The sequence below is a fragment of the Neodiprion virginianus genome, chromosome 3 (genome assembly GCF_021901495.1).
Source record: "Neodiprion virginianus isolate iyNeoVirg1 chromosome 3, iyNeoVirg1.1, whole genome shotgun sequence".
Lineage (NCBI taxonomy): Eukaryota > Metazoa > Arthropoda > Insecta > Hymenoptera > Diprionidae > Neodiprion > Neodiprion virginianus.
Genome location: NC_060879.1, coordinates 24,987,879 through 25,005,868, shown reverse-complemented (window position 1 = coordinate 25,005,868; position 17,990 = coordinate 24,987,879). Strand labels below are relative to the sequence as shown.

Below are 17,990 nucleotides of genomic sequence, written 5' to 3'. Positions count from 1 at the left end.
GCACAGACACTTGGGAAATTTGGTTCGATTGCGGGACGATCGCATCGCAATAAAAAGGGTGCCGAATTCGGTCGGTTCAATCCGCGGTTTGCAAAGAATTCAGAACCCCCGTCACCGCAACAATCAATGCCGTTATTGAGCAAAGCAGAACGTAATTCAACCCAGCTTGATTACATCCATCCGTGATAAGTGCAAGTTCAGAGGCGTAATTTTGAATGGTTCAAATCTCCTTTCAATACCCGATTCTGGGATGTTGTTAGCATTTTTATTGAGAGATTTTCCTGGCACACTTCACGAGTTTGCGTTATACCTTTGTCTGATTTCAGACTAAGGTAGAATTGTTTTCCCCCGTTCGCCGTACACCGAGAAAGCAATTTATAATGTGGAAAGGCAAATGTCCAGTCTTGGATACTTTGAGCAATCGCTCTTCCGAGAGTAAAACACTACGCGTACAGTACCGTCGGTTGACAGTGAATAATGTCCATTTGGTGTTGTCGAAACGTTTACTTTATCACCGAGAAATCCTAAGTGGAAAAACAAGATTTTAAATGCAAACTTCACGTATCGCTTCACCCCTCGAACGTTCGATGGGCTACAGCATATCACAGAATTACACCTCAACTCTTTCTACTTCCTTTGTAGGTCACTATTCGAATCAGTGCAATCGATCACAAAAGATCGAAGCCTTCCGCAGTCAATCTTTCACCTCGTAACCATCCTCTGCTTGTCCATTCATCGTCATCAATATCATCATCATTAGCTCCAGTCCTTGAGGCCCATCACCCAGCTCGGGTACCGTATAATCACTAACCATTAACCGTCCCGCCAAATCTTTTTAGCGAAACATCGCGTTCCCATCAAGTTCGCTAGAATTCATCGCCAGGTCCCTTTTCACCCTGTCACAAATTGATAGCAAATAAATTAGGGTTCTGTGAAAGTGTATCGATTCATTACGAACCGCGCTGTGCCACGTGGCTAAGCCGGGCAGTAACTTCTTCTTCAACAAACCACCCGATAAGTTCAGATACCGCCAGTGCCTGCAACCCTTCCGGGAAAGTGGAGAAGCTAGTCTTCTCCTAAGGAAGCGTGACTTCGACTCAAACTTCGCAGTCCCCCATCCCTGACGACCACTTTGGCGGAGATGGAGGTGACTGAATGAATCTCACCACTCCAAGGTTCTCCGGCCAACTTCACCTCCCAGAGAAGCATTGGAGAACAGCGATAAAAAAAACCCTCTGCCGAGTCTCGCCCTTATTAAGGGAGTCATACCGGGGCCTGATTGCTCCGTGAATCCTACCGATTTTCAGAAACACCTTTGAGACGCGGTCGATCGTTAAAGGTGTTCGCGTTCGAACCGAAGATGAGACGGTTATATTCGAAGGGTAAGATTCGCAGCTCTGTTTCATGCTCGGTGAAAGAGGTACGAATAATTTTATACGTAGATAACGAGGTTCAGGCTCTTCGATGCACGTGTTGTCAATGTGAAAAAAATTTTTACAAACAGTTCAAAAACAAGAAGCTACGGTAGAAAATTTTAGACAAGTTTGCAGTATTTTTAAAAGTTACGTAACTTCGTAAATTCTGCCGTATCCCTCAATTTGCCGAATGTTTACAATGACTCCTGATTGTTATTTTACTAAAAGTCATTTTACGGAAAATAAATTCATCACTGATTTAAGTAAATAAGGCTACTGATCCGTTGCTTATATGGATCTGCACTTACCTGAATCTTGTTCTTTCGACTGACGAGACACTGTAATTCGACTAGATCGGGTTTTATTACCAGTTGTCACTCTCAATCAATATCGAAGTCGGTAATAGCTAACGAAACTATACTGTGTATACCTATATGACCACATAAAACTCACAGATGAACCGCAGTCGAGTTTCCTGCACTTCAAAGTTTACTCACACAACCGGGTTTACTTAGATGTAATGGAGCCTTCATGCGGTAAATGTGTACGCACCTGTATACTATGCATGTATATATAATATATATACATGCATATAATATATATATATATATATAATATGTACCTTCATGATTAGCATACGCTTGCCATTATAAATCTATTACTGTACCAACTTTATCGAATTAGTTCATGCAGGTAAATTACGCAGCTGAGTGCTGAGAGCCTCAGAGCTTCGATGTTAATTTAAAATATTTGGCACTTGCCTAGTCGCGGAATGATAAAATGGGCGAAAGAACAAATTGATGCAATGAAAAATTGATCGTTTCAAGTAGGTAGGGATAATTTTTATTTTCGGTAGGTTTTTATGGATGTTCGACACGCACTTTTCAATCCATGAACTGACTAAATGAAACCGAGAGATGAATTATTTTTGGCGATTTAATTACACGGACAGCGGTCGAGTGATAAAGATGAAAAAAAAGTAATAATGAAACTAATTTATGTTCATAACGTAGGCATTAAATCGCGTTCGTATTTAGGAGAATGATAAAGCGTGGCCCGGTGCGGCGAATCAGGACAGATAACGCGATATAATTTGATATTTAATGTCTCGTAAATTCAAATTTTACACTTTATAACATATACAACGTATACATATAATTATATATATATATATATATATATATATATATATATATATATATTTTACCATAAAGATTAACGGCTGAAAAAGAAATACACGTAAACCGGTCACGTCGGCTATACTCACGGCTCGCCAAAGAGCCAGATGTTTCGATTCACCTCGACTACCGTTATTACACGTAAATTTTTTTTCATATAATAACTAAGATAACTTGCTACACCCCGTTGGCCTGAATAATCATTCCACCAGATGGATCGCATTCGGATGTTTTTTCATTCTGAAATATTTTAATTGGCCACGGTTACATTGCCGTGGATACTCCAGCATTTTCAAAGAGGAGCGCAGACGTCGGAAATAGAAAAAAGTATCTCGTCCCACGGGAGAATCTCTATTGAATTATCCGCTTCCGCGTGCCTTTTACTCAGCAATAGACAGCTGTCTATTTTATTTGTGGTAACAGGCGGCAGTTTCGAACAGTTCAAGCGCCCAAATCCAAGAAAGATATTCCAGCGCGACGTGTCTGTTTTACTTTTTTTGCTCAAGTAGGCATTCCTGCGGGTTAAAATAGACATTTCGCAAAGATAACGCAGGATGAAAAAATGAGTCTGTAAAACGTTAGATTCAATCTGAAATCTCCTGACATTCATCCACCCGCATGGTTTACATCCGTACGCGAATGAAAAAAGGGAAATTCCGTAAGGGTGTAGAAATTTCGTTGATCAATAGACACCCTAATGCATTATACATGCATATATTATGTGGAGTATAATGATCTGAGAGAAAGGGAGAAATTTAGACGGCTGCAAGGAGGATTCGTATACATAACAAGATTCATAAAAAATTTCTCCGGCATGCGGTGTGTTTGTTTGTTCATACTAATGCACTTCCCCTGTTTCCTCGGCGGCAACTCCCTTCAGGCTTCATCCCCACGTCACGTCACAGAGCCTGTCAACGACTCGGAGAGCAGGGATCGCCCTATCCGTGGTACATATAACGCCGGTAAGAATCTCGCCTTATAACCTCTGTCGCAAGACACGCGAAAAGGTGTGCTACCCCCTTTATCGCGGTAATCTAGCCAGCCACGTTATCTACGAAAGCCCGCAAATCCACCATGTTTTCGCCACCTGAGCGTGTAGCTGAGAACACCGGGATCAACGCGCGTTATGCCGAAACAGTTTACAAGGAAACATGGAGGGTCGTAATCTCACAGGCTCACGATTGATCGTCCGAGCATTTGAACAACGAGCTTTAGCGAAGAGCTTGCGGAGACTTTAAAGCGCATAGGGGAAATTTGATCCTGGGATAGACACGGCCAAGCAGCAGCTTTTTTATCAATCTTTGAAAACTGCACTCGAGGTTCCATCCGCTTATACGCGGAGTTTCAAAAGTAGGTATGCGCTACACTAAGCAGGGTAAAATGATGGATAAACAGACGTATAAAATCCGTTAAGATGCCGGCGGTGCTTTACACGCCTCTGGGGATTCAATTTTATGCGCGCGGATCCTCTTCCACCCACGTAATATGTATTCGTATATAATACACGTGTACATTATACGTATAGAGGTGTTTAGTCACAACTTAGTTGGATAGTTAAGGACGCGTAAAATCAAGCTGTCAAGTTCTCCTCCTGCGATATGCAAGGCATATGTTATTTTTCTTACACGCGCACGCACTCGCACACAAGTAGAACAACGAACGTACGATATTAGCGCGACGTTAGAGTCGCGTTGCGATGCAAAACTCACGACACTGAAAAATTAATACGTCATTCCGCATTTTACATTCTTCAAGAAGTTATTGCGTTAAATTTTTAGGGAAACAAACACGGCCTATTTCGTTTATCGCGATTTATCTCCGACGAAAGAGCGGCAAGAAATGTACCGCTCCGTCTAATGCGCTCAAGGAGCTATTTATAGGATTATTTCCGGGCGAAAATTTCCACGAGCCATTTCGATTCCTCGATATTAATGCCGTACATTCTGACTGAATTTGAAGTTACACAAAACTGGGTGAAAAAGTAACCGACAAAGTTTCACGTCTTGCCGTTTGCACGTCTCTACGAATCCTAGAATGTATTTTTTGTGTGTAGTACTTGCTTTGAATCTTCGAGAATTATCCACCCTTGAGGCGCGAACTTGGAACAAAGGCTTTTCGAATTCCGTACAATCATCCGAAATTACTCAAAGTTATTTAAATTCATTTGAAGTCTCGCAGCCACGTGTAAAGCGTGTAATACGGATCCGCCAGTTGAATTTTCTCGAGTATTTCGAAGTCTCCTCAGGTCGCAAAGTCATTTTAAGTGAGGCTCACAGTCAAATTGTACATACCGCTCAGTACAATTCGTTGGATCTTGAAAATAGTTTCGACCCGCTGCTACAAACATATTATAATGGATGTAGAATGTTTCCCGGGATGAAACTGATCACCTGACCGTCAAGACGGTTTTCAGTTTCAACGATATTTGAATGGCTTTAATGCCGGTAAAGCGTTTCGTGCGAATTCCCTCAATATAATTCATACTTTCCTCCAGCAGCTTTCACCAGCCGTTACATGCGTATTTAACATGACGAAAATTTTTCCCGATTATTCACCAAATCCAAAAACCAAATCAGTCGGCGACCTTGTTTCAAACGAGACAATAATTCACAACGATATTGGGATCTGTTACACGAATGATTTGGGTCGGAGTGTTCCGGGTAGTTATATCCAAGGGACGCCAGACCGCATGGAAATTTACGAGTTGTGCGCCCCTTGAGTAGGGAAATTATTTGCTGATCAGGTAACTTCGATAATTTATAGGTATAACAACTGGATAGGTATGATCACGCTCTGCAAATTCGTAGATATCATAATTTCGGATTTTCAAAGTCTATATACGAAGGTGCTTTGTAGGTAATATTTGCATAATAAATCCTTCGGGCTTTCAGAGTGAATTCACCGTCTCGTATTGAAAAACGATGATAATCCAGCCAAGTTTCGGTCAATAGCCTCGAATGATATTTGCGTACCAAACACCGTAAATCGAAGTTTACAGAGCTTGTTTAATGAAACGCGGTGATATCGTGGCCTGTTACTTGATAAACCACTTTAATTCTGGCACCCAACGAAGTTTGGATTAATATCGCGACTTCTCTCTCGTATGAAACAAGGGTGACATAATTGCAGAATGCGACTGTTCCAATACAACTTCAGCTCGTGACAGTTGCGGCAGAAGGCGTATTCCAGTTAAACGTATAAATATGTAAACATAGGTATACGTATTACACGTACGCACATATACCGAGGTGCAAACATTTTAGCGAGAAATGAATTTTTACGACAATGGCGATCTATTAAATTTATACATCCATGCAAAAACAGGGGATAAATTTCACCATCAAGGTTTCATAGTCTTTCGGCGATTTTACGAGTTTGACTTTGAGCCGTTCCCTGTTCTACGGTCCGTTCTACGCATCGCGCATATATTATTCGTCAAACGTAAATCTCCTTAGCCATTTTCACATTGCACCTGCATATCGCTACATTGTCGTACGTCGAAAGATTTCTGGTTATTTTTCATATGCGGCAACATTTTTCAGTTTTTATGAGAACATATCTCTGACACGTGTCGTTAGCGCACCCAGTGTTATAATGTCATAATGTCTACAGAGAGTGAAATAAGCAGAGCACATTGTGAAATTTTCTGCACAGTGAAATTTACCGCTGCAGTTATGCGTAGTTTTAAGAGAATTGTATTGTCGGTCCTCACCAACCGAGGAAAAAATCTTACTTATTTCAACTATTATCAAAGTCTACGCGGTATTGACGCAAAAATACCGCAGTTAGCGCGATCATTTTGGATGCAATCCCAAACTACGCTTTTTTGTTTAGTGTAAAAATAACTACGGAAAATGTGTAATTCGAATGAGTATTAATTCGATTACAGGAATAAATTTTTCGACACTGTTATTGAGTAAGATAAAAAACAAATTTCGGTTTATGCGGTGTTTCCACGTCAGTGATACGTAAGCTTTGATAATAGTCAAAATAAGTGTCACTTAACGCGATAGACAAAGACTATCTACGTCATCGTCTTATCCTTAAGCATAAGTACGGAAAAATCTTGCATCTGCAATTTTTATCCGAGACGATGGTAACAAGTCCGCAGCGTCAGCGAATTTTCCCTGAACTACTCGTTACGTTTGGCTGCGAAAACTCTTTTCGTCAAACGTTGATTTAACTCCCGAGTCAATTTACGGAAGTGCGGCACAATCCTCGACTGATTACATTTGACTCACGAAAATATTTCCCTTTCCCTGCAAAGCTGGAAAAATGAGGAAAATGGATCCACGTGCATGGAATTCCATTTCAGCGGCCTTGACGACGATTCCTGAGTCACGATTAGCGTACTTGACTACATGGTAAACCGTTCAGCTTGTACGATAATTAAAAGTACTGCACACGCGACGGTTCTCCCTTTACTGCCTCAGCACGAAGGCAACACAGCTTACGAATACAACTTAACTGTCTGGATCTGGCGCGGGGAAGCAGAGTAATTTCAATACCGAACTGAGTGTACGTAGAGGACACCTGAGAATACGGTGGCGGTTTAACAACCGTGCAGAGGTTAATTAAATCGACGTTAGTAGCGCATTCATGATTTATTATGTTGCCTAGAAACTGATCAATACATCAAGTGGAAGGAAGTTGAGCGCGCCTCACGTATAGAACTGGATGGAAATTGACGTGGACTGTTGTTGAAAATGTTAAGGTGTGTTAAGGATTGAGCTGTTATCGATAGAAAATGCGATATCCCTCGGTCAAGAGGTCGAACCATACTGAGATTCAATTCATTTCACCTCAGCATGGTTCACTGAACAGAGGATCAGTACCCGTGAGATCTGATTATCTCAGATTGATGCCGTGCCACTTTGATTCGGATTGTTACTGTTGTCTTCGTATAATTCCACAGTCTACCCACCTCTTGCCGGTAAAGAACACTGGACTTTTATTTCCGTTTTCGAGGTAGAGGTGTCTGATCGAATCGACGACGGTTGATGACATCGACTCTGAAGAGTTGTCACGTCAAATTCGATAGTCGTTGCTGTTGGAAAATCGCGACAAGAACCGATTGCCACAAAACGGACCACGAAAAGACGTCTGCACATGGAGGAATTTTCACGATGTAATTTACGCGACACGGGGACTTGATTCAATTTCAAACTTCGCTAGCATTCGCCACTTTTTTACAAATATCGGCTGTCCACGCGTCTCTGTAGGTTAAAAAAAAGCAACCCTCGTCCGAAGTGTCGGAACATGAATTTCAGTTTAGATGACATTGGACGAGAAGTGCAGGGAATAGAAGCACTGCAAATCAGATTTCCCTGCTCTTACCGTGTAAAATTCATGTTATCTAATACTGACAAGCAGGCGGCTCGATGAGTGTGAAATTTTTGATGAGACTTTTACCGATCAGTAACTGTGTCGACCGGTATTTCAACTCGAATGGTTATTTATTTTTTATTTCACGGTGCTTTTCATCTGTTTCAGATGGATGACGCATGGAGGCTAACGATGGTGAGTGCTTGGTGAATAACGTCCGTACTCGCATCATTTGCAATATCGACAAGTGCGGTTTGCTTTTTTTACGGGCCAAGTGTCCGAGGCCCAGTGAAGTTTACAACTGACTTTACCGTACAGTGAGATGAATGCGCTAATGAAAATTTCTCAGCTTTTCACGTAGTCTGAACTGTAAATGCTTATACCAATAAACACACAATACGTGCCTTCGAGGGAGTAGGAAACAGTTGATTCGCGTAACGATATACACTGCGTCGATTGTTCACGGAAATTACGGAGTTTACGCCCGTTGGGAATAATTAATCTCACGAGGTCAACAGTACGTGACGTTCAGATTTGCGTGAACCGATAATGCCGAATGAACTAATTAGCATTATATTAATCGTTAAATGCACGATTCCGCCGAATAAGATCTTATCTTAGATTCAGACGTTAAATTCAAGTACAACTGCGTTTGTCGATGAAACAAGAAATAAATTTGCAAAGTATTGACCAGTTATTGGAATTGAAAATAAGTTCGGGACGATGTTGTTTTTTTTTTCTATATCATGATTTTAGATTTTATGAAACTTTCATTGGTGCTACGAAAACGCGCAAGAATCATTTTCAAGTATTCTTAGGCTCTGGAATGATTTCATGAAAAATTCACCGCCGATTGTTACGCGACGATTCGAGGACTCCGGTGAATATATAAAAGTAAAATTTTCACGCGAGTCCAAAAGCTCTAAGAGTAGGCTCTGAGACATGCTTCGACTGATTTTGATAAGATTATCCAAATTTATTAGCATTTCAGTACTCAATCAAAATTCGCTAGTCAAAGAAGGCGACACACAATTTTTGTAATTGAATATTATACTTTCATCGGATGGGAGAAAGGCTGCCCAGTTATTTTTCGATTTTGAAAATTATATCACCAATTAATATACCACCCACGAAGCGTTTGAGCGCCTAATTGAAAACTCATCACGAGCAGAGTATTAAGCGTCTGAGGAATTGAGTTCTGTAAATCAAATTCGATAATCCATTGGCCGTAACCCAAGCAAGATTGGGTGCAGTAGGCGGTTACTTTTTTCGTTCTCTTGTAATGGTTCAATTTTACTTTCCATTCTGGTTCTGGTAGGATTAGGTACTCGAGAAAATTTCACATCAAACTCAACGCTCGGGTTCCCGGGAATTCTACGCCAATTCCAGGGGAAAGTTTTTCTCTTATTTTTTTCCCCGTATTCCGAATAACACGGAAAGCTTTCGGCAAGATTTGGCAAGTTTCGTAATACGGTGAAATCATGTAAATTTAGGCCATTATCGTCAGAAGCACATTGTATGTTTACAACGTAACCTCATACACGTTAATCTAACAACATAAACCGCAAAACAAACAAGTAGCTAAAGCAAGGAGCTCAATGTATCTGAAATTCAGCTTCTCGAGGTTGAAGGAAAAGACAGGAGTCTGATGACAATGGAAGGCAGCACTGCGAAGCGATTACATAGAATAATCACAGAGATGCAAAGACGCGGCTGAAATCTCAAGGCGGGGTCTCGGATGTTGGAAGTTTTTCGCAGTGAGGTCGGAATGAAAGCTCGGTCTGCTGAACTGGGAAGTTAACCTAGTAGAGGAGAATTATGAAAAAGAAGATTGAAAACAGAAGGAAAGTCTGATCTGAAGTGCTCGGTATTTTGGAAAAAAAAAAAAATAAAAATAGGATTCTTCATCAAACGTGCATCAAACCTGGCTGATTAACCACAGTCTACGAATAAAAATTACTCGTGTATAATCTTTGCAAAGTAGATTAAATAGTCTGAAGTAAGTCGCTAAGGTAAATATTAATCAAACAAAGGTAAACATTGATATCGAGAGAAATCTAACCCGGCGTAATCCTTGAATAAACAGAACTGAATTTAACTAGTCCCGGTTGATTCCGCCTGTTCGTACAACCATCATCTGCACAACTCTGGGAAATACACCAATTTCACTTCCGTACCAACGACGCACAAAAACCTGGGTAAATATGAGGGTAGGTGCAGTTGCCTTGATCGCATGGCTGTGACGCGTTAACGGATCCCTGCAAAATTGGGACGACTATATTTGGGGTGATCGTTAACGGATAAGACTGTACATAGTGTACATGCCTACGATGTACGGAAGTATCGAGTGTAACACGTTGTTTATCCTCTCGTTGGTCAGTGCATCACAATGTACACAGTACTTCACTTTGATAAATTACAGCCCCGCCCAAGGATGGCTCTTCACTAATTCTTCGTTATGTTTGTGCGATCGATTGAAAATAATACCAGCTACTCTGAATCGGAGTAGGTTCCGATCGGAAAACGAGCTTAATTCCCCATTAAATTTCTCCCGCTGACTTACGCCTCATCCTAGCCATTCGTCGCGAGATCTAAGAGCCCCTGCAGGGATTCGTAAAAACAGAACCATCCGTCAGGAAATCGCGATTCGTCCGTAGTATGGGTGACATGGTCTATAATAAATCCTGAAAACCGGAGCGGATCTTGAGAAACATTCATTCTAATTGACGTAATTTTGACGAAGATCGGCGCGCCGCGATTCTCGAAGATCCTGCAGGGCGAGGCAATTTCTGTGAAAGATTTAATCAAGACACACCCTGACACTCGACGTGTTGGCTTAATAACATAACGCATCAATTATAAACGGCCACGGCGAAGACGCGGCGCATCGCTATATCAAACTGAAACCGTGTTCTTCCCTCCCCTTCGAAGGTGTTTTGCCTGGTTTTCGTGTTGACAGTTACCGACTTACGATATTTCAAAATCGCTTTTAACGAGACGAAAACGAACGTGAGTTGAAAAGAGTAGAAAAGAATCACGGAATGGATTTCGAGACTGGGGTAGAAATCGCGAAATGTTATGCCGTGAAAAATTCCAACGTTTCTGTGACTACATTCAGACGCATTTGCATACATAGGACCTTTGGACAGAGATAAAATTGCAGAGAACTGTAGACGCGATAAAGGCTAGAAAGTCGGCGCGGCATCGTGGCGAATTCAAAAAATTTTCAAATACAATCTCCGAGCGAGTCAAACGGGATGGAAAATGTCATATTTATAAGGAATTCCTGATTCCGTGACGGCAGTCTCTTCTCTTCTATCTTTCCCATCCTCAGGCAGGCCTAAGCAATACGGTGAGCCGCGTGAAAGTGGGTAGACACTACATCAGGATTTTGAGATTCTCTCACCTACCAGCTATACCCTTGTTTCAGAGTGTTTTCCGTGTGAAATCACAGCCCACGGATGAATGACAAGCACGTGTCACCGCGAAGCCAGATTTGTCGTCAGCGGAAAAATAGTGTCACAATAAATTTCGATCATTTTTCTAAAGAGTATAAATCAACACGTTCAATTCCTTCCACCTCTTATCGTAAGATCGAAGGCTTTCAATCTTCCCTTTTAAAATTTTCCACCGAAACGTCTCGTCGCTTTTTCGGTAATATTATACAGTATCGGTACATCAATCGAGAGACTTACGCAGAGGCGTAATATAATCATTTTACACAACAGCGACACGCAAGGATTATACCCAGCTTGTTTTCAGAACTTCTGTATCTCGCATTTTCCCCGCACAGTTGAACGACCCGTTGAACAATTATTACAGTGCGGGCTCTTCGTTATTACGAATACCATTTCAGCCGTACTCTGCGCAAGGCTTTCGATACTTTTAAAAATTTTTTAAATTCACTCGACGTAAGAATTTTTCTGATCAATGAAGTATATTCCACGCTGTGAATCGGGTGAATATTTTTAGAACATGGTGGAGGAAGTTGGCAGTAGCGTTACGTCACTTCGGTACATACGTAAGCACAGGGAGCAGATTCTACACATATATTTCGTGAAATTGCACTGGAAAAACGTAAATATTTTCAGATAAAGGAGAATTAGAATTCCAAGGATGGTTTACGGGGAAAAAACATTTGACCCGGAATCCGGTTGCACACTCGAATATTTCCCGGCATCACGGTGATATTGAGGCCCAGAATTTACTAGTGATCTAAAAATTCTTGTACGAAAATATAGCGTCAGTATTTCGCAGGAATTTTACTCTCGCCTCTGTGAAATCGACGAAGTAAAAGTACGGGATGAATTAGAATCCGACCGAATTTCAATGCGGATAGCGACGTATTATTCCTGCGAAAATATTCAACGTTGTACGGTGAAATACTCGACGTTGCTAAAAACTTTTCATCATAATAAAAAACTGCCAATTATCAAATCCGGAGTCAATTTAAATCGCTGAATTTTTCAGCTCAAGACGTAACCGGATCAGCAAAAAAGGTTACGCTCCGAAAAACGCGAAGTTTGGTTGTAGCTTTCCTCAAAATATAACCGAACGCGGAGTAAAACTTTTCCCGAATCTGAAGCACGGTAAAAGTTTCACGACTATGTTACGTAGTTCTTACGTATAATTCAACTGGACAAAGTTATAACTGGTAAGTTATATCTACACAGGAGTAAATCTCTCCTTTTGAGGGAGGGTATTATATTTCTTTGAATTAAGCCTCTTAAATGAGAAGAAAAGTTTACTAGGATTCGCTTTCACCCCCCCTGACGCAAGTTCCGCAATGTTTCTTGGTCACTTCGCTCAGTTGAATTTTCAGATCTCACCTTTTGACAGTCTGCAAGTTTTAACGAAGCGGGAAACGAGTTTGGAAGGTGGGACACAATTCTCGGATGGATCGTTAATTGGAAGCGGAAATCATGGAACTTTTTCAATTAGACTCGATTTCCAAGAGGAAACACATATCGCAGTAATCGGGTAAGCTGAAATAGGTTCCATGGGAAAATCCCTTTGTCCGGTATTTTCCCAACGACCGTCAGGGTCGACGTCAAGTATGCTCGGGCCTTTATTGTTCCCAACTAGTTACCTCAGTCCTTGTCGCGTCGAGCCCGAAACGATGAAGATGATACTGCCTCCGGTCCGTCTCTGTTGCGATGGCTTTGTCTGTTTTTTTTTTCTGAAGAAGGTTCTCTGGTCGTCCAAGCCCGGAGGAGGAGGGTTCGGATTTGACACCATCGATACTATAGGAATGTCCCTCGTTGAGCAGAGTTCGTTATCTTGAAGAAGTAGTTAAAAATCGATTCTCGTCAACTTCAGTAGAATTAATTTCACTAATTACCTCAACCGAAGGGTAAAGACGATCCTTTTAAGTACCTGGGACTAACTTTATCTTGGAGTATTTACACATCGCTTCGGTAGAACTGGGTGAATCCTGAAAAATGCACAACAATGTTTAAACGGGGGTCAGAGAATAAGGAGTTTACTGAAAAAATATTTTACGAAGAGTGGGTTTTAATAATTCAACAATAACACACAACGACGCGAAACAAGGAAAAGAGTCTACCTTTCCGGCGGCTTGGTATTTTTCCTCAATCAGCGAATATCGTCGAGAGGTATGCAGAAGTTTACGTGCGCCCAATATATCTCGGTACAAAATTTGCAAAAAAGTGCAAAATTTACGATCATCTTCCCGTGAAAGGAAGTAAAGAGCGCGATGCTACGTCAGACTCTCCAAACGAGGAGAAAAATTACTTTTGGGGGTCGCGAAGGAAGAGAGAATCTAAATCCCCGCGTTGTACTTTATCCTTGTAGAGTTTATATACGACATTCATCATGCACACACCGATGCCTTCGTTGATTTAGGAACGGAACGGTCTCTGATACCGTTAACCTGCATTCTATTTCTGTTCCGAAGAATTAAATATAAAAGTAGAAACAGGAATTCTTTTGCATGCGAAGCGCCGTCAATAAAAATGAATGTACGAGACGTTAGCGTAGGCGTCCCTTGTTCCAAGAGAAGACAAATTACCAGCTAAATCGAGGAAACTGAGTGATAAACTTGCGAGACAAGCATCGCGTTCAGAGATATTTTATGAGAACTGCAACCACGGAATTTAGAAAGTTACGATCAGGTATACTCTAATCGCGTGAAGAAGGGCAGCCTGTGATTACCTCGAGTCTATTTTTCGCCCCTTTTCACTTTCAGTTACGAGGATAAAAAAAAAAATAACCAAGAGTCGGCGGAACTGCTTTATTGAACGCAATCTCGGATCGATGCTTCTCAGCAAGGGTATCAAAGTCGGGTAAGCGCGGCAAAACCATCTCTCTCTGATGATATCGGAAAATTCAGTGTTGGACATTATTCTTCCTTTCAGGTCTGTTGTGAAAAGAAATAAGTAAAAAACTGAAATGAGCGTCGCGTTATTTACCGAAAGCAGCGTTATCGAGAAATTGTAGGAGATAGCGGAACATTTATCCTTCCACAACGATTGTTTCTCTTCGATTTACCGTTTCACGCATTACTGCAAATTTTTTAATACTTCGCCAATTGCTGGCTGTTAGAATTGCGAATATTGACGTATAACGTACATCGGAGATGGACGATAACTGAAATCTGGTGGGTCTGTTCTCACTTCATCATTCACGGCGCGTTGTTTTAAAACTGAAAATTTTTACATATTCATGGAACGAAAGAGACTTCCGAAAATTTCGAGCCATTCGGAATTCAAAGCCTGGTCATATTTCATGTAAAAGTGGCGAATTCACCGAGGGTAAATACTCGCTGCGAGTAAACACATATCCAAGTTTGGATTCGGAAGAGTTTCGTCGAACATGAATCGGACCGCGAAAGAGATAAAGCGCGGGTTGGAAAACAGCTGAGCAATTTGGACGGGGTTCAAACAGGAGACAGTGATTTAGTACGCGAGTGAATTGCCTATCAATAAGATTCGCATCCCGAAACGATACGTTAAGACGATTTCTGCCTTCGCGTTTCTCGATCGCACTGAAAACACTCTCCGAGCCAAACGCTATCAGGATTTAACGATACGAGACACGGAAATGTATGTCTGTTAGTTTGCCCTCGCTATGCTGGGTATAGATCCAGGAATTCCAAAATTCTCAAGACCTAGGTTCGGTCGAGTTGGCTTCGATTGCGAATCTTTTTTATCCGCAGCGTCCGTGTAGGTTCAAAGTGCGCAGATTGATTTCGACGCAAGCTACAGCAAATCCAAAAAGTTGTAATTATAATAGAGAAGACGAACATTTTTCAGTTCTTTTGAGAGTCTGAAATGATTTCAACTCTAAGACTCGATCTCGGACCAACTTTCTTAAAGTTTTAGGATCCTTTTATGTTTACGCAGGATCTTTCGTAATAATTTCAGAAAATTTTATCACGGTATGGTTATAAATAGCAATAACGATAATCTCTCAAACCCAATTTTGGCCCGTTGTCGTTGGTTATGGAAAATTGTCATGCATTATTTATTTTTTGAATGATCATCCACTAATCGACAGATTTTATGTGAGGTAAATAACTAACTTCCGAAAATAAAGATTTTAGAAGAATCATAATTTCTAAACTAATTTTCAAAAAAACGGGAATTTTTTTTTATATACTTCTGATTTCCAGGGTGAAAAACGCCGCTGCTCCTGGTAGAGACGAGAGCATAAAACGGAGCGTTCTTTGCCGTTGAATTTTTCAGCCAATTGAATGCACCGTCGATGCGAAAGAGCGATTTCAACGAATCGCCCAGCTTTCAAGGCGTGGAGACCCTCGACCGAATACCTCGCCTTTAATCTTTTGATTGCGCTGCACTATCTGCTCGCTCCGTGGTCTCAAACTTATCGTCAAACCGTGCAAGACTACTTTCCAGAGTTAGGGTCACGGCAAGTTGTCAAGATAAATAGATTACTCGAAGTGTATCCCTACCGCGAACCGGACGCTTTGACTAAAATACGCTTTCCGTTTTTACTCTTTGATCCGTTATCTACTTCTGGTTTCTATCCGTATTCACTACCGCTCGACCCTCAAGCCAATTTACTTAATACAGAAAGAAACGCCTGGAGGTCAGCCCCAAGCGTGTCTAAACTCAAGGAGAAAATTTAGTTGTGATAAATGGAGACGCCGGTTCGGATCGACGTCATAATTTATCTGCGCAGTGGACTTGTACAGATATTTGTTTGGGACGAAGACAGTGGTGCCACTTTAATTCAAACGTCAAAAAAATTACTGATTTCAAAAGTTTGTATACCTAGTTTCGAATAAGTCAATACTACGCAATCTGCACGCAACATTTTTAGTTTGTTTAAATATTTTATTTTAGTCGAGACTACGACACGCAATAAAAGTAATCTCATATATCATATACGTACAACCAAATTAGAAACGAATCATATATCCTGCGAGATATCTCACGCGATCTTCAATTGATAAAAAATACTCTCGTACACGCAGCGTGCTGCCTGAATTCCCGGTCTTGCAGGCTGCACACAATCCGAAGCTACGACCCCTGCGGAGATCGCGGAAAAAAGTGTGCGAAAGAACGGAGGTCCGCCAAAACGAACAACCTGGGTGGGTGGGATAAATCATTTTAACAATCTTCGCGAGATTGTGAAAAGAAGTGTTGTATAAATTCTAAGTTACAAAAAATACTCTGAAACTACACGAATGTAGAAATGCTAAGAATCCTAACCTGGCAGCGCCGTAATCGTTTCTTTATGGTTGACGATATTTTACTGCAAATATTGTCGACAAAGACATTATAATTCACCTATATTTCTCAATTTTTATTTCGCTTATCATCACGTTCACCGTATACCCCTTCGCGTAGTCGTTATTCTTCGAAATAATTGAAAAGAAAAAATGATTTCTGTGCAAATATCGGGCTATGCTCTATACTGTAATATACTTTACCCCGCGAACTGATCACCGATCCATAAATTTGATCAAAGCATTGAGAAAGTCTCGCCCGTAGTTTTGTAATAACAAAAAATTTCTTCGCGGTCAACGTTATATCCGAGTATAATATTATCGAATCATTTCACCGTGCAGTTTTCATTCCTCCATAAATAAATGAACGCGTACCGTGGCATTAGTCATGCTCTACCTACTCGTTGCGTTTAAACAGTATCGCGTGTCGTTCCGAGGAAGATCTGTTAGCCTGTTTTCCACCCTTCAATTTATAGAAATACGACACGCCTACTCGCTCTGACGTGCTTAATTGCATCCAGTGTTTTCCCCGTATTTACCCTTATACCCGAGCAAGCATTATACACAGAGATTCAATGCCCGTTTATCCTCGGGCATGTTTAGTCTACTTACTTGTTGCTGCGAAAGCAAGAAATACTGGTGCAAAGATAGTCTCGCGACACTGTGCGGTCGTTTCATTGAATTTTCAAGGGTTGGTACGGGGCTTCGCTTCGTTTTCTGGCACCGGAGTCATGCCATTTTACTGCAGTTTGACGATCCTCGACCACTCGAACGACCGGCAAGAGACTTCCCCGGTGTTTCCACAACGGAACTCTCAAAGTATAGACATCGTTCTTTCTACTCAGTTTTAATATCGACACTGTGACGACGAACGTATCACCTCTGCACTTAAGGTGAACCTATATATTTTAAACCAATTTTCAAGGAGACCTTCGATCTTGGCCAGGCTTGTCCATCTACGTGACAATAACATTGATAATATTACAGCCGTAATTCCTGAAAGCTTGGGTCGATCTTGACACCAGAGACAACCTCGGATGAAACACTTGATCCTCGTGCGGTAGCTTCGTCGATGAGTTTATAGATCAAATTCAATTACGTCCACTATCTCAGGCTGCCAAAGAACTCTTCATCAATATCCTCCAAACGTTTAAACGTTGGCCGAAAATTATCACCCGTTAAATGTCGCAAACAGGTAAAGCATCACAGCGCATGCAACCTGAGACGCGGTGTCGTAGTGTACCTGCAGAATTCAACGTCGTCCATTCGTATTCCCGGAGCTACGTGATCTCCTGAATTATATTACACCGCAGAGACGTTACGTATTCTTCAACGAAGAAACAAAGTGACTTTATCTTC

The 17,990-nt window shown here is 41.2% G+C and overlaps 1 protein-coding gene and 1 long non-coding RNA gene across 4 annotated transcripts in view; one reads left to right on the top strand and one right to left on the bottom strand.

The window, feature by feature from the left end:
* Nucleotides 1–17,990, top strand: part of LOC124300896 (tachykinin-like peptides receptor 99D) — a 128,959-nt gene that overhangs the window by 29,918 nt on the left and 81,051 nt on the right. For 2 of the 3 annotated variants that reach the window (XR_006907356.1, XM_046755387.1), the window contains exon 2: nucleotides 8,087–8,113. The exons of the other annotated variant lie outside the window; for it this stretch is intronic. The gene's annotated coding sequence lies outside the window, so the exon portion shown is untranslated. The remainder of the gene's footprint in view (nucleotides 1–8,086; nucleotides 8,114–17,990) is intronic. 3 annotated transcript variants of the gene reach the window in all.
* Nucleotides 1–17,990, bottom strand: part of LOC124300902 (uncharacterized) — a 96,265-nt gene that overhangs the window by 58,348 nt on the left and 19,927 nt on the right. Inside the window, exons 2-3 of the long non-coding RNA XR_006907361.1 lie at nucleotides 13,260–13,352; nucleotides 13,008–13,197 (exon numbers count right to left, since the gene is read on the bottom strand). This is a non-coding gene — a long non-coding RNA (uncharacterized LOC124300902). The remainder of the gene's footprint in view (nucleotides 1–13,007; nucleotides 13,198–13,259; nucleotides 13,353–17,990) is intronic.